This window comes from Trichosurus vulpecula, chromosome 4 (genome assembly GCF_011100635.1).
Source record: "Trichosurus vulpecula isolate mTriVul1 chromosome 4, mTriVul1.pri, whole genome shotgun sequence".
In the NCBI taxonomy this organism is placed as follows: domain Eukaryota; kingdom Metazoa; phylum Chordata; class Mammalia; order Diprotodontia; family Phalangeridae; genus Trichosurus; species Trichosurus vulpecula.
The window spans coordinates 188,886,402-188,899,416 of record NC_050576.1 but is presented as its reverse complement, the minus strand read 5'-3'; the positions used below and the strand labels follow the sequence as shown (position 1 = coordinate 188,899,416).

At 40.9% G+C, this 13,015-nt stretch overlaps 1 pseudogene; it reads right to left on the bottom strand.

Moving 5' to 3' along the window:
* LOC118846973 overlaps positions 1-13,015 on the bottom strand; it is a 36,889-nt pseudogene that overhangs the window by 1,808 nt on the left and 22,066 nt on the right.

The window sequence follows — 13,015 nt, the reverse complement described above, 5'->3', positions numbered from 1 at the left end:
AGCGACCTCTAAGGTCCTTTCCATCTCCATGATCCTATGCAGAACAAAGATGAAATGTGTCCCTGCTATCTGCCATCTGCAGCTGGAAGGAAATCATCCCACCTCCTACTTTTCATAGCACCATTCTCTCCTTGGCTCCCCTTTAAAAAAATCTTCTCCCCCTCCCTCTTTATTATGGGGACAAATCAGTATTCATCAACCCTGCACATTTATTAAGCACCTACTATGTGCCAGGTACTGGAAATACAAATACAAAGAATAAAACTATCCCAGCTCTCAATGAGCTAACATCCTAACATTCATATAATCATGTATTCCTTTATTTAAGGACACAAGGAAACCTCTAGTGACTAACTCCTGCATTCTCTTTTGTATTATTTCTTAGATGTTTTGTCTCGATCAGTCATCTCCCAACCAGTCTGTAAGCTCCTTCTGGGCAGGGGGCATGTCTTAAACAGCTTGGCCCAAGTGGATTCAGATGGAAGTCATAAAAGAATTAAACTCCTCAAACTGTTTCCTGTCCATGTTTTTACTTGTGTCTCTTAGCTCGTATCTAAAATGTCTTCTCTGGGGCAGCTAGGTGGCATAGTGAGTAGAGCACTGGCCCTGGAGTCAGGAATACCTGAGTTCAAATCCATCCTCAGACACTTGACACATTTACTAGCTGTGTGACCTTGGGCAAGTCACTTAACCCCAATTGCTCTGCCTTCCCCCCTGCAAAAAACAATAAAATAAAATTAAAATGCTTTCTCTGCTCCTTTCCCCACTGACTGAAATTCTATCCATCTTTCAATACTCAGCTCAAATTCCACCACGAAGGCTTTCCATCCTCCCCTTCCCCAACAAGACGGTGAATTGTTGACATGGTGTTTTTAGCTCTACAAAAGCACTTTCCTCACAGTAACCCTGTGAGGTTGGTAGAACAAATCTCATTAGCCCAATTTTCAGAGGAGTACACAGGCTTAGACAGGTTGAAACAATCTTCCCATGGGCATACAGCTAGTGTTAGAGGTAGGATTCAAACCCACATCACCTGACTCCAGGTCAGGATCATAGCCACTGTATGCCATGTTGTGTCACACCACCATCTGACTGAATGGAGAGTGTGTGCCAAATAAGTGCTCACTAAATATTTGTTAAAAATCAGGAAGGAAGGAAGAAAGGAAGGAAGGAAGGAGGGAGAGAAGGAAGGAAGGAAGAAGGAAAGGAGGGAGGAAAGAAGGAAAAGAGGAAGGAAGGAAAAGAAAAAGGAAAGGAGTGAGAGAGGGAGGGAAGAAGAAAGGAAAGTTTGGGAGGCCAGGGTAGGAAGAAAGGAGGAAGAAAGTTTTTCTTACTATATCCACCTCTGTTTTTTTTTTCCAGAACATCCACCAGAACCTCATTCTTTGCCTCTTTAGTGAAAAGAAAGTCATCATCCACCCACAGCAAGTACTTGGTAGTAACCTAAGATAGGGCCAGGTTTCTTCCAGCAAACCAGCCCTGGCAAAGGGAAGAGCAGAGTAAATAATAAGAGAAAACTAAGCAACAAAATCATTCTTAGCCCCCCTTGCCACAAAGATGAGAAGAAACTACTTCTGCCACCAAGTCAAGTGCGGGAGTTGGGGGGGAGGGATCATTTATTCTTTGTCTCCTTTCAGCTCAGTCTCTAACCTACAGAGTTGCTAATGCTTCTCAGGGGCAGCCATTCACTTTGCTGGCTCCAGAGTCATCAGGCTTTTGCCAGGACTGCTGGGCTTGGGTATGCCATCGCTGACTCACCCCAGTGGGGTCTTTCCTTTTCTGACCCCAGCACTCCAACTACTTCTTTTTTTTGAAACCTCCTATCTCAGAAAGCTACCCACCAATATGAGTCCTTGCCTTGTGATTCCACCACTCTGCAACCAGATAGAACCCAAGCAATTTGAGAGGCAGTGTGGTAAAGTGGAAAGACCACTGGCAAAGACTTAAGGACTCTGCTCAATGTAGAGCCAGGATTACAGAGGCTCAATGATGAAGCATGCTACCCACTTCCCAACAGAAAGGCAAAGGACTCAAGATACAGAAAGAGATCTTTTCGGAGATAGCCAATACAGGAATTTGTTTTGCTTAATTGTGCATATTTATTACAAATGTTTTGCTTTTTCAATGGGGTGAGGATGAGAAGGAAAGAAAATAAATATTTTTTAATCAAAAAAATTCAAAAGAAAAAAAAAGATCATTGGCTTTGGAGCCAAAGGACCTGGGTTCGAAATCTGCCCCATCACTTCCTACCTGTGTGACCTTAGGCAAGTCACTTAACATCTTTGGACCTCAGTTTTCTCATCTGTAAAAATTAGACAGGGCAGATAATCTCTAAGTCCCTTCCAGCTCTAAAATTAGGGGCTTTGATAGATATCTAAAGAATCTTGTCCATCCCTCTTCAAAGGAGACTTTTACTGCTGCTTCTTAGGGAGCCAGAGAAGGGACTACAAGGCTAGCCACTCTGTGCTCCTCAGAGAGAAAATATCAGACTAGAATTATATTTATCTGCACCCCCAAAATATTGCTGGTCTAGGGAAATGACTTTTTTCTTGGGTTCAAGTTTCATTTCTGGTCATTATCGCTTAAAAAGGAAGGAGTTCCTCCAAGCTCACACCTTCAGGCTTGATTCCTTATCACTAAGTGCTAGTTACAGAAAAGATCATCACAAATAGTGAACTGTGAATTTTTCTAAGCACATAAACAAAATCAGAAAAGTTATACAGATAAAAATACACCAGAAAACACACAGAGTAAATGAACTCCTTCACTGGAAGCAACACATTTTGACCTAACTGAGAGGGTGAACCCCTTACCTTTCCCAAGGGGAAATTCCCTAAATTCTTTAAGAAAGCAAGCTGAAAATCAGGGTTATGTTAAGACATGCTCCTGCCTGCTGCTTCCCAAAGTCTTCTCCCTCCCTCCCTCCCCCACCTCTCTCTCCCTGAAGAGAGTCTTGAACCATGTGTACCCTTTGTCCTAACACAGACAGTAAGTAATTATCTGGAATCCAGAATCATGCCTAGGTGGCAGCAGACACATGCTCCTAAGCAACCCATTCTATATTTCCAAAGAATGATCTCTCTGGGTACCAATAATCATAACAATGAAATCATGGTGATTTTTCTCCTTGGCCCCTCAGTAAAAAATTTGTTGTCCTTGCAAATCACCTCAAGTGTACAGATAATGCTGGAAATACACAATATGAAGCATGCATTACTGTGTTTACCACTTAGTTGCAGGCAAACATCCCAGATGGCTCATGCCTTAGGTACTCAGTTCCAGCTAGATGGCACAGTGGATAGAGCACCAGGCCCAGAGTCAGGAAGACCTGAGTCTAAATCTAGCTCAGACACTTACTAAGAGTGTGACCTGGGGTAAGTCACTTAACCCTGTTGGCCTCAGTTTCCTCATCTGTAAAATGATCTGGAGAAGGAAATGGCAAACTACCCCAGTATCTTTGTGAAGAAAACTCCAAATGGGGTCACAAAGAGTCAGACACAATGAAAATGACTAAACAACAGCCTAACACACAAATTAGAATTGCTTACAGGATAGCAAACATAAAGCTCACATGCAAGAACACAGTACAAAATGTCATATGGCAAAGTTGCATGTTGTAAAGCATTGTGTATCAGTCACATTCAAATACATACCACATGGCAATATATTGAAATTGAGGGGATGCCCATCAACTGGGGAATGGCTGAACAGGTTGTGGTATATGAATGTAATGGAATACCATTGTGCTATAAGAAATAATGAGCAGGATGCTCTCAGAATAAACTGGAAAGACTTGCATGAACTGATGAAAAGTGAAATGAGCAGAACCAGAAAAATACTGTTCAGAGTAATAGCAACATTGTGTGACAATCAACTATGAATGACTTACCTCTTCTCAGTAACACAATGATCCAAGACAATTACAAAGGACTCATGATGGAAAATGCTATCCACATCCAGATAAAGAACTGATAGACTGTGAATGCAGAGCAAAACATACTTTTTTCACTTAATTTTTTTGTGTTTTTTTCTCTTTCAATCTGTTTCATCTTCTCACAAATGTGACTAACATGGAAATACGCTTTAAATGATTGCACATATATAACCTATATCAAATTGCTTACCATTTTAGGAAAAGGAGAAGGGAGGGAGGAGGAGAGAAAAATTTGGAGCTCAAAATCATATAAAAATGAATGCTAAAAATTGTTTTTACATAGAATTGGGAGAAAAAAATACTATTTAAAAAAAACAAATACATATTAGATACCATCACATTTCAGAGTTGCATACAGTAAATCAAATAACTAGGTAATATGTAAACATATAACACATAGCTTATATGTTGAGATTTTGTGCCAGGTATACATTTCATATATATATATCAATAAGAATCGACTGACTGCATGAGTCTCTCCCGTTATTGTAGGAATATCATATTGATCAGCCTAGTCCAGGGGTGGGGAATCTGTGGCCTTGAGGCCGCAAATCTGTTCTGTAAAGTTTGGATTCAATCAAAGGGCCGCACTTGAGGACCTAGAGTGCCATATGCGGCCTCAAGGCCGCAGGTTCTCCACCACTGACCTAGTCCCTGGTCAGATAACTCTGGAACTTCTGTGACACCTCACTGTTAGTCCTGTACCTTTATTATCCTAAGGCCCACTGGCCTACACATCCAGTGTTGGAATAGTAGATTGAATTGCCAGATTGAATGCCACCATGTCCAGTCCCTAGGTTGTCAGGCTCTGTAAATAGCCACATTTCCCTTTGGGTCTATAAAACTGCCCTTCCTTATCTGAGCAGAGGTCTCCTCTCATTCTGGGTGAATCTTGGAAAACTTTCCAAATACTCAAGAAGGTGCTAACATGCAGTTTCCTTTTCACCTGCATCTTGATCCAAATCCTTCCCATTGAGCCTTCATCTGGCACCAACTGTTCATCTCCGGCTGGTGAATAAGTTCTCCTTAGCGATCCCTTTCACTCCTCTCCATTGCTCTTGTCCTCCTGCTTACCAGAGAGTGCAACTAACTCACTCATAGGAAGTTATGATGCACCATCTTTGCACTCACCTTTCTGTGCGACTGTTTCATAGCCTGGGACTGTTTCATAACCCAATCCTTTTACTACTTGATATGGAATAGCTGTCTATGCCAGCTTTCCCCTAATTTGTCACCTTCCTTTCAATGGACACCAAGATTTCTTGGTTGACCTCAACTCCCTGGTTAGAGTTCCTGATAGCAAACTGTAACATCATATCATCCTTTCTTACTCTGTGTCCTTCTGAGCTAATTCCATAACTAGATGGTAGGGCCTCTTTTTACTTATTTCAGAGCCCAATTTGAGTCTTCACATTTTCTCTATCTTTTTGGATTTCAAAGCACACATCAGTAGCACAAGCAGTAAGTAATTTCTTTCTCAACCAGACTGGAATCATACCTACACAGCAGACCTACAAAATGCTGCTAAGCAACCAACCCTACACTCCCAAGTAGTGCTCTCTCTAGGCAGATGTGACTGTCACCCAACCTCAGTAAGGATGGAGTGAAACCTGTAGTGTCATTGCAGATCACATTACGTGCATGCATGAGAAAGGTCATATGATAACTCCACTGAGTCCTCTCATCAAGCCTCAGGGTCACCAGGATGTTGAGGAACATGTAATTAAAACTCTCTGGTTGCACTTCTACTTGAGCATGGAATGGTATAGTTCTATACATCTCAATTCCTGCCAAGTCCGATGCCTGCTTGAATAGCTTGCTTCAAAATCTTGACCCTGATCAGAAGGAATCCTGGCAGAAAATCCATACACAGAAAAATACTTCTCCCACAATACCTTGACTATTAGAGAAACCTCCTGGTTACTAATTGGGTAGGTGTGGTCCATCAGGTGAAGTGGTCCATCACCCCTAGGATAATGCTTATATTATCCCTATTCCCTTCCAGAGAGAAGAAGTCTACGGATATTAACTCCAAAGACTTTTTGAAGCTTATGCACTACCAGGTAAATAACCTCAGGTCACTAGTACCTTCCTTGCACGTAATAAGCACTCGTCACATCTGCTGTACATGCGTCCCCCACCATCAGCTAATAGAATTTGTTTCACACCATCTGCAAAGTTTTCTCTTGGCCCATATTTCCACTGTGGGCATCTTCTGTAGCAATGGAGCATCTATCTTTCAATAGTTTGACCAGTTTGCTTTCTTGGATCCTATGTAGAGATTAGTCCATGTAGATAGAAGTCAGCTTCAGTCTTCCAGCCTAGGATCATTAGGCTTAGAACTGGAAGGGACAATAGAAACCTTCTTTCAATCTCCTCATTTCACAGATAAAGAAACTGGGGTCTGCAGTGGTTCAGTTAGTTCCCCCGATTGTTGTTTTGCCTTGTTCATCCTTTGTTCTCAAAGAGGACCAATGATATCACAAGGATGGTGTCTTGATTTGCATGTGAGGCAGGGCTGTACAAAGTCATCCCAAGGTCATGGGTAATAACCGGCAGTGTTTGGACTTAAGGTCAGGGCATCTGATTCAAACTTCATCATTTTTTCCATTGAGCTGCTCCCTCAACTGCAGAGTGTCTTCCAGACGTTCTTAAGACCCCTGATTCTTGACCTGTATCACTTCTACTAGACCTTTATCTTATAGATTCACTTGCTACCAATTGTACATCTCAGTTGCTGCAAGGAGGATTAGGCCAGTGATATGTTTAATCCCTATATTGGCACATTCTCTAGTGGAAGTCACAGTTTCTCAGGTTTGCTTTCTTACACAAGCAGCCTTGCTCCCTGTATATTTCAAATTTCCTTCCTTCCTTCAATGAGTATAACCAATATTTCTGATGTGCCTGCCTATGGGATAGCTAAAGCATCTGTGTCCATATTTGTCTTCCTTGGCTGGTGATGTATGCTGAGCTCACAGTCTGGCAGCGGTCCTGCTACCCATCTCTGCCAAAAACATCAAACTTTGTGTTTGTTAGAATGAGTCCATGTAAAAGGAAGCTGAATTAATTAATTTCAATTAAGTAATTGGAAAAAACAGTGGTGATCCTAGAGAATAGATCAGGAAACACACCTCCCCTTTCCCAGCAGAGAGGTAGGGAACTAAGTGGGCAAAATAGCATATATGTTGTTAGATACAATTACTATATCAGATTTTTGCTTATTCTTCTTTGTTATAAGAGAAGGAAATTTTAATCTGGACTAGGGGGAAAAAGACAACTATGATGTGATGACAAAACGCAGCAATAAAATGTATTTAAAAGAAAAAATATTATGTCTGTGGATTATTGTCAGTCCATATGGGGATTATAATTGTCCAATTTGCAAGAAAAACCGCTAAGGCAGAGCTGTGAGTCAATGGCACTTTATTAAAGGGTCCATGGTCCCCTCTAATGAAGCAGACCTCGGATCTTCCTCACAATCTGATATGCCCATGGTTCCCAAGACCTTCTTTTTTATATGGTTTGATACCCAAACATGCAAAAGAGGCATGGTAAAATATAGGATCTCATTGTCGATAGACCTTGCTCTTGAGGGCCAAAAAATGACATATTAGCAGGGTTGGGTAAAGCGCAGGGCATCTCTACTGACTAAGTAGTCATAAGATGGTCACCTGCTCATGATGGACAAAAGAGAGTGGTCCAGGGATACAAAAGTAAATTGGGGAACTTTCCAAAGCCTGAAGGCATCCCACCCATGCTGGGTTTGGACTTGGCATTGGAAGCTAAGTCATTCACCATTGTTCATCATACAATATTGCTGTTACTGTGTATAATGCTCTCCTGGTTCTGCTCACTTCACTCTGTATCAGTTCATATAAGTCTTTTTTTTTTCTGAAATCACCCTGCTCTTTGTTTCTTATAGCCCAATAATATTCCATTCCAATCATATACCACAACTTGTGCAGCCATTCTTGAAGGTATATGCTGTCTGTTTGGAGGTGTTGCTTAAGTGCCTGTCTTTGATGCAAAGGACAATTCAATATGGAGATGGGTTAAGTTAAAGTCACTAGGGTGTAAAAACAAACTAAAATAAAATGACTCAAAAATAATCAATGGAGTCCAAGGAATTTCTCCCGGTGATCAACGCTTGCTGTGCCCCAAGTATCATGAAAGAGAAATGAAGCCCTAAGGACATTTTTCCTTCTTTCTTGCCTACTCTATCCTTGTTGATACTATTAATTTCTTAGTGACTCTCAGAACTCCATCTCCCCAGCACTTTAGCCCAGTAAGAGATAGAAAGAAAAAGCCTTTATTTAGCACATAGATCCTCTATTTCTTCATTCGGTTCATAGAAGTTAATGCCTGCTTGCCCACCCCACCCCAAGATAGTACAAGCTTAGAGAGAGGACACTTCTGCTCAGGCAGTGGTGTATCTTTATCTAAAAGGTAATGCTAGCCATCTTCAGCATGGTGAAAACAGGAACGGATGAAGGTGGAGAAAAGATGGTGAACCCAATTAAACTTTCAGCTCTCTTGAGGCAAGTATTCTCCAAAGGATGGATCTGACATGTTGTGAATTCTTACAATATCACACATTCTTAGTGGTCACATACCAAAGGGACAGTGATAGGAACTAGATCTGTGAATTCATTGGTGTGGTGTCAGCCAATCAAAAAGTATTTATTAAGGGGAAAGGAACAAGTGTTTATTAACCACCTACTATATGCCAGGCGCTATGCTAGGTGCATTACAAATTTATTTCATTCTATCTTTACAACCTTGGTAGGTAGGTTCTATTATTAGCCTCATTTTATAGTTGTGAAAATTAAGACAAGAGTTTAAGAGACTTGTTCATGGTCACACAGCCAGAAAGTATTTGAGTCCACATCTTGAACTTCTATCTTCCAGATTCCATGCCCATTGTTCTCTCTACTGCTCAACTTAGATGCCTACTATGCACTGGGCATTATGCTAAGTGTTGGGGATGCAAAATGAGGCAAAAGACAGTCCTTTCTCTCAAAGAGCTCAGAGTCAAACAAGGGAGACAACGTGCAAGCAACTATGTACAAACAAGCTATACACCAGATAAATTGGAAATAATCAACAGAAGGGAGGCACTTGAGTGAGGAAACAACGTCTAGCAATTCAGATCAACAACACCTTCTCCACAACTTAGAATTTTGTAAAGTTTCCTGGAGCACTGAGAAGTTGCATAATAATGAAATAAATCATGGATAATAATATATAACACCTACTGTGTGCTGAGCACTGTGTTAAGTGCTTTACAAATATCTTATTTGATCCAGTACTTAGTGCAATGTCTGGAACATAGTAGACACTTAATAAATGTTTATTGATTAATTGATCCTCCCAACTATTATTATCCCCATTTTACAGTTGGAGAACTGAGGCAGACAGCTGTTAGGTGACTTGCCAAGGGTCACAAGCCAGTATGTGTCAGAGACAGGACTTGACTCCAGATCTTCCTGGTTCTAAGGCTGGCTCTGTAGCCACTACATCATGTTGTTGGCACATGTCAGGACCATGCTAAATTTCAAATTCCAAGTGACATCACTCCCAGATCATCTGTATCATCAATGTAGATATTTCAATGTGGCATCTTTCCTAAGAAGAACAAAGGGTGCTGGGCCAAGCAAAGGCATTGCCACCCTTCCAACCCATGGTCCATACACATATACATGTTTCCAAACACACGTCACCATAGAAGCAACTGGATCTCCACCCCCTCTTCCACAGGACCTCACAAATACATACCTTTGCAAAGGATATGATGTAATGTTCCACATAACAGTTGTCAATTTTCTCTGGCTTCTTACTCTCATCAGCCACAATGACAGTCACATCTGGGTAACATTTTTGGATGCCCCAGATCAATGTCTGAAGCTTGTGGGGTCGGAGGAAAGTCTTGGTTGTGAGGGTCACCAGGGCACTGAGTTTCCTCTCTCAGAAAGGAAACAGATGAAAAATCAAAGCTCTCTTCTCCAGGAAGCCTTCCACAAGTGGCTTTGTCTGTCTTTCTTGGCATCTGTGCTCCATAGCTACTCAGTGTTGGAGGATTCAGCATGCACACTATTCCTTTACTGAATTGTGTATGGAGACTGTGTGTCTATTTTTCCTATCATGTTTGGAGCTCTCCAAAGGAGCTAGTCAGTAAAGTGGATAGAGTGCTAGGTTCTAGTAAGTCAATAGAACCAGAGTTCAAATCCAGGTGCAGACACTTAAAAGCTCTGTGGCCCTAGACAAGTCACTTAACCTTTGACTGCCTCAGTTTCCCCAACTTTAAAATGAGAATAATAATAGCATCCCCTCCCAAGATTGTTGTGAGGATCAAATATTATATCACATATTATATGTAAAGTGCTTAGCACAGTGCAGGTGTTTAATAAATTTTCCTTCCTTGAGAACAGGTACTATTTCATTTTGTCTTCGTATCCACAGTGCTTGGCATATAATAGCTGAGAAAGGCAGAGATTAAATGACTTACCCAGGGCCACATAGCTTGTAAGTGGGTGAGGTTAGATTTGAATGTGAGTCTTCCTGATTCCATACCCAGAGTTTTATCCAAGGCACTACTTAGCTGCCTCTAGGAACTCCTCCAGGAACTTACATTCCCTCATGCACATAGTAAGTACGTATAAAATTATTAAAAATGTATATACAAAGAAAAAACAAAGTAATTTCAGGGCTATGTACTAGCAGCTGGGGGAGGGGAGGATGAATCAAGAAAGGCACACTAGTGTAGGAAATGAAGCTTGAGCTGAACTTTCAAAGAAGCTAGGAATTCTAAGAGGCAGGGGTGAAAAGGAAATGCATCTCAGGCATGGAGGTTAGACTGGGCACAGAGACAGATGGAATGCTGTATGTGATAACAGTTTAAAAAAAAGCCAGGCTCCAGGTTGTGAAGGATTTTAAATGCCAACAGAGAAGTCTGTCTTTGATTCTAGAGGGAATGGGGTGCCATTAAACCTTCTAGAGGTGGGGGTGGGGTGGAGAACTGACATGATCCAACCCTGTGCTTTAGGAACATCACTTTGACCACTCTGAAGGAAGATTGGAGAAGGGGAAAGACTTACAGCGGGAAGACCAATTAGAGGTCTATTCAATAAACTGGGCAAGAGATGATAAAAGCCTGAACCCGTGTGGAGAGGAGGAGACAGATGTGATAGAAGTTGTGGAGATAGAATTGACTGGTAACTATTTAGATATGTGAGTAACGGTTAGCAATTCTATGGCATGTTAAGGTCTGCAAAGAATTTTATGAATATTTTCTCATTTTATCCTCACAATAACTCTGGGAGGTAGGTACTATTATTATCACTGTTTTAAGGGTTAAGGAAACTGAGGCAGACAGGCTAAGTGACTTGGCCAGGGTCACATAGCTAGTGGCTAAGGCAGGATTTGAACTCAGCTCTTCCTTTTTTTTAAATAATATTTTATTTTACCCAATTGCATGTAAAAACAATTTTAACATTCTTTTTTAAAATTTGATATTTAAATCTAAATTCTTTCCCTCCTTCCCTTCCCTCCACCCCCCCAAGACAATAAATATTTTTATATTGGTTATACATGTGTAATCATGCAAAACATATTTCCCATATTAGTCATGTTGTGAAAGAAAAGACAGACCAAAAAATACAAAAAAAAACCATACAGAAAATGAAAAATAGTATGCTTTGATCTGTAGTCAGACTCCATCATTTCTTTCTCTGGAGGTGGATACCATTTTTCATCATGAGTCCTTTGGAATTGTCTTGGATTATTGTATCACTGAGAATAGCTAAGTCATTCATAGCTGATCATCATACAATATTACTGTTACTGTATACAATGTTCTCCTGGTTCTGCTCATTTCACTTTGCATCAGTTCATGTAGGTCCTTCCTTTTCTGAAATCATTCGAACTCAGGTCTTCCTAACTCAAGGTTCAATATTCTATCGACTTCACCACCTAGCTGCCCCAGAATGAAGGAGAGTGAAGAGTAACAGATGATGGGCATGAACCTGGGTAACTAGGAAGATGGGAGTGACTAAAAAAAATTACTCTAGAAGACATCCCAGTACTCACCAGAAGCAGTACTCTGTAAATAAGAAGGAAAATGTATAGAATTCCAAGGAAGAATTCAAAGTACAATTCATGCAGGCATCTCATCAAACTTCAAAACCACAATAAAATAAAAAATACTTCATATAACCAGCAAAAGGAAACCACAAGGTAAACCGCATCCATGCAAACATCATCTTTTTTTTTTAAATCAAAGCATTGAAAGGAACAAAGATCAAACAACTTAGATTCAGGAAGCAATGAGACTTACTCCCCTCCCCCACTCAAGCCCCCACCCCCACCAGGCAGGCTATAATCCTATGGATGGCAAGGGGCTACTTCTCTTTTGTTACACAGACAGGCAGAAAGTAGCATTTTAACTCTTTATAGCACCCTGTGAAAGAGAACCTTCCTTATTGAATCACAGAAGGATAGCGGATAGACTCTCCTTATGGGGAAGGCATGGTCATGAACAGAGGATGGGACTGAATGGCACAGGACAGAACAGCATGAATAGGTTGTGATTTGCATCACTAGAGGGAACTCTCACGTCTAGGGGATCCCAGATCCATCTGAGCATTATGAACTGTGTCTTAGTGCTTTCCAAACATACATTGAACATAGATGGGTTCCAATCTAAGCTCCAACCCTAGCTGTGTGACCACATGTGAATCAGTGACCCCCTCTGAGTCTCAATCTACTCATCTGTGAAATAGGCATAATCACACTTGTAGCACCAACACTCACAAGGCTGTCATGGGCTCAAATGAGAGAACATGCAGAATGTGTTTCGAAAGCTTTAAAGTAATTTTTATCGCTTTTAATCAGCTTCCCGTAGAGTCGAAGTATCCTGTATGGAAGTAAAAGAGACACTTGAATACTCAAAAGACTTCCAAGAATTTATAGAACTAAGTCCGTGTTTTTAAAAAGTCTTTTCCATTTAAGAGACAAGTTGTTCAGTCTTGTCTGACTCTTTGTGACCCAATTTGGGGTTCACTTGGCAGAGATGCTGCAGTGGTT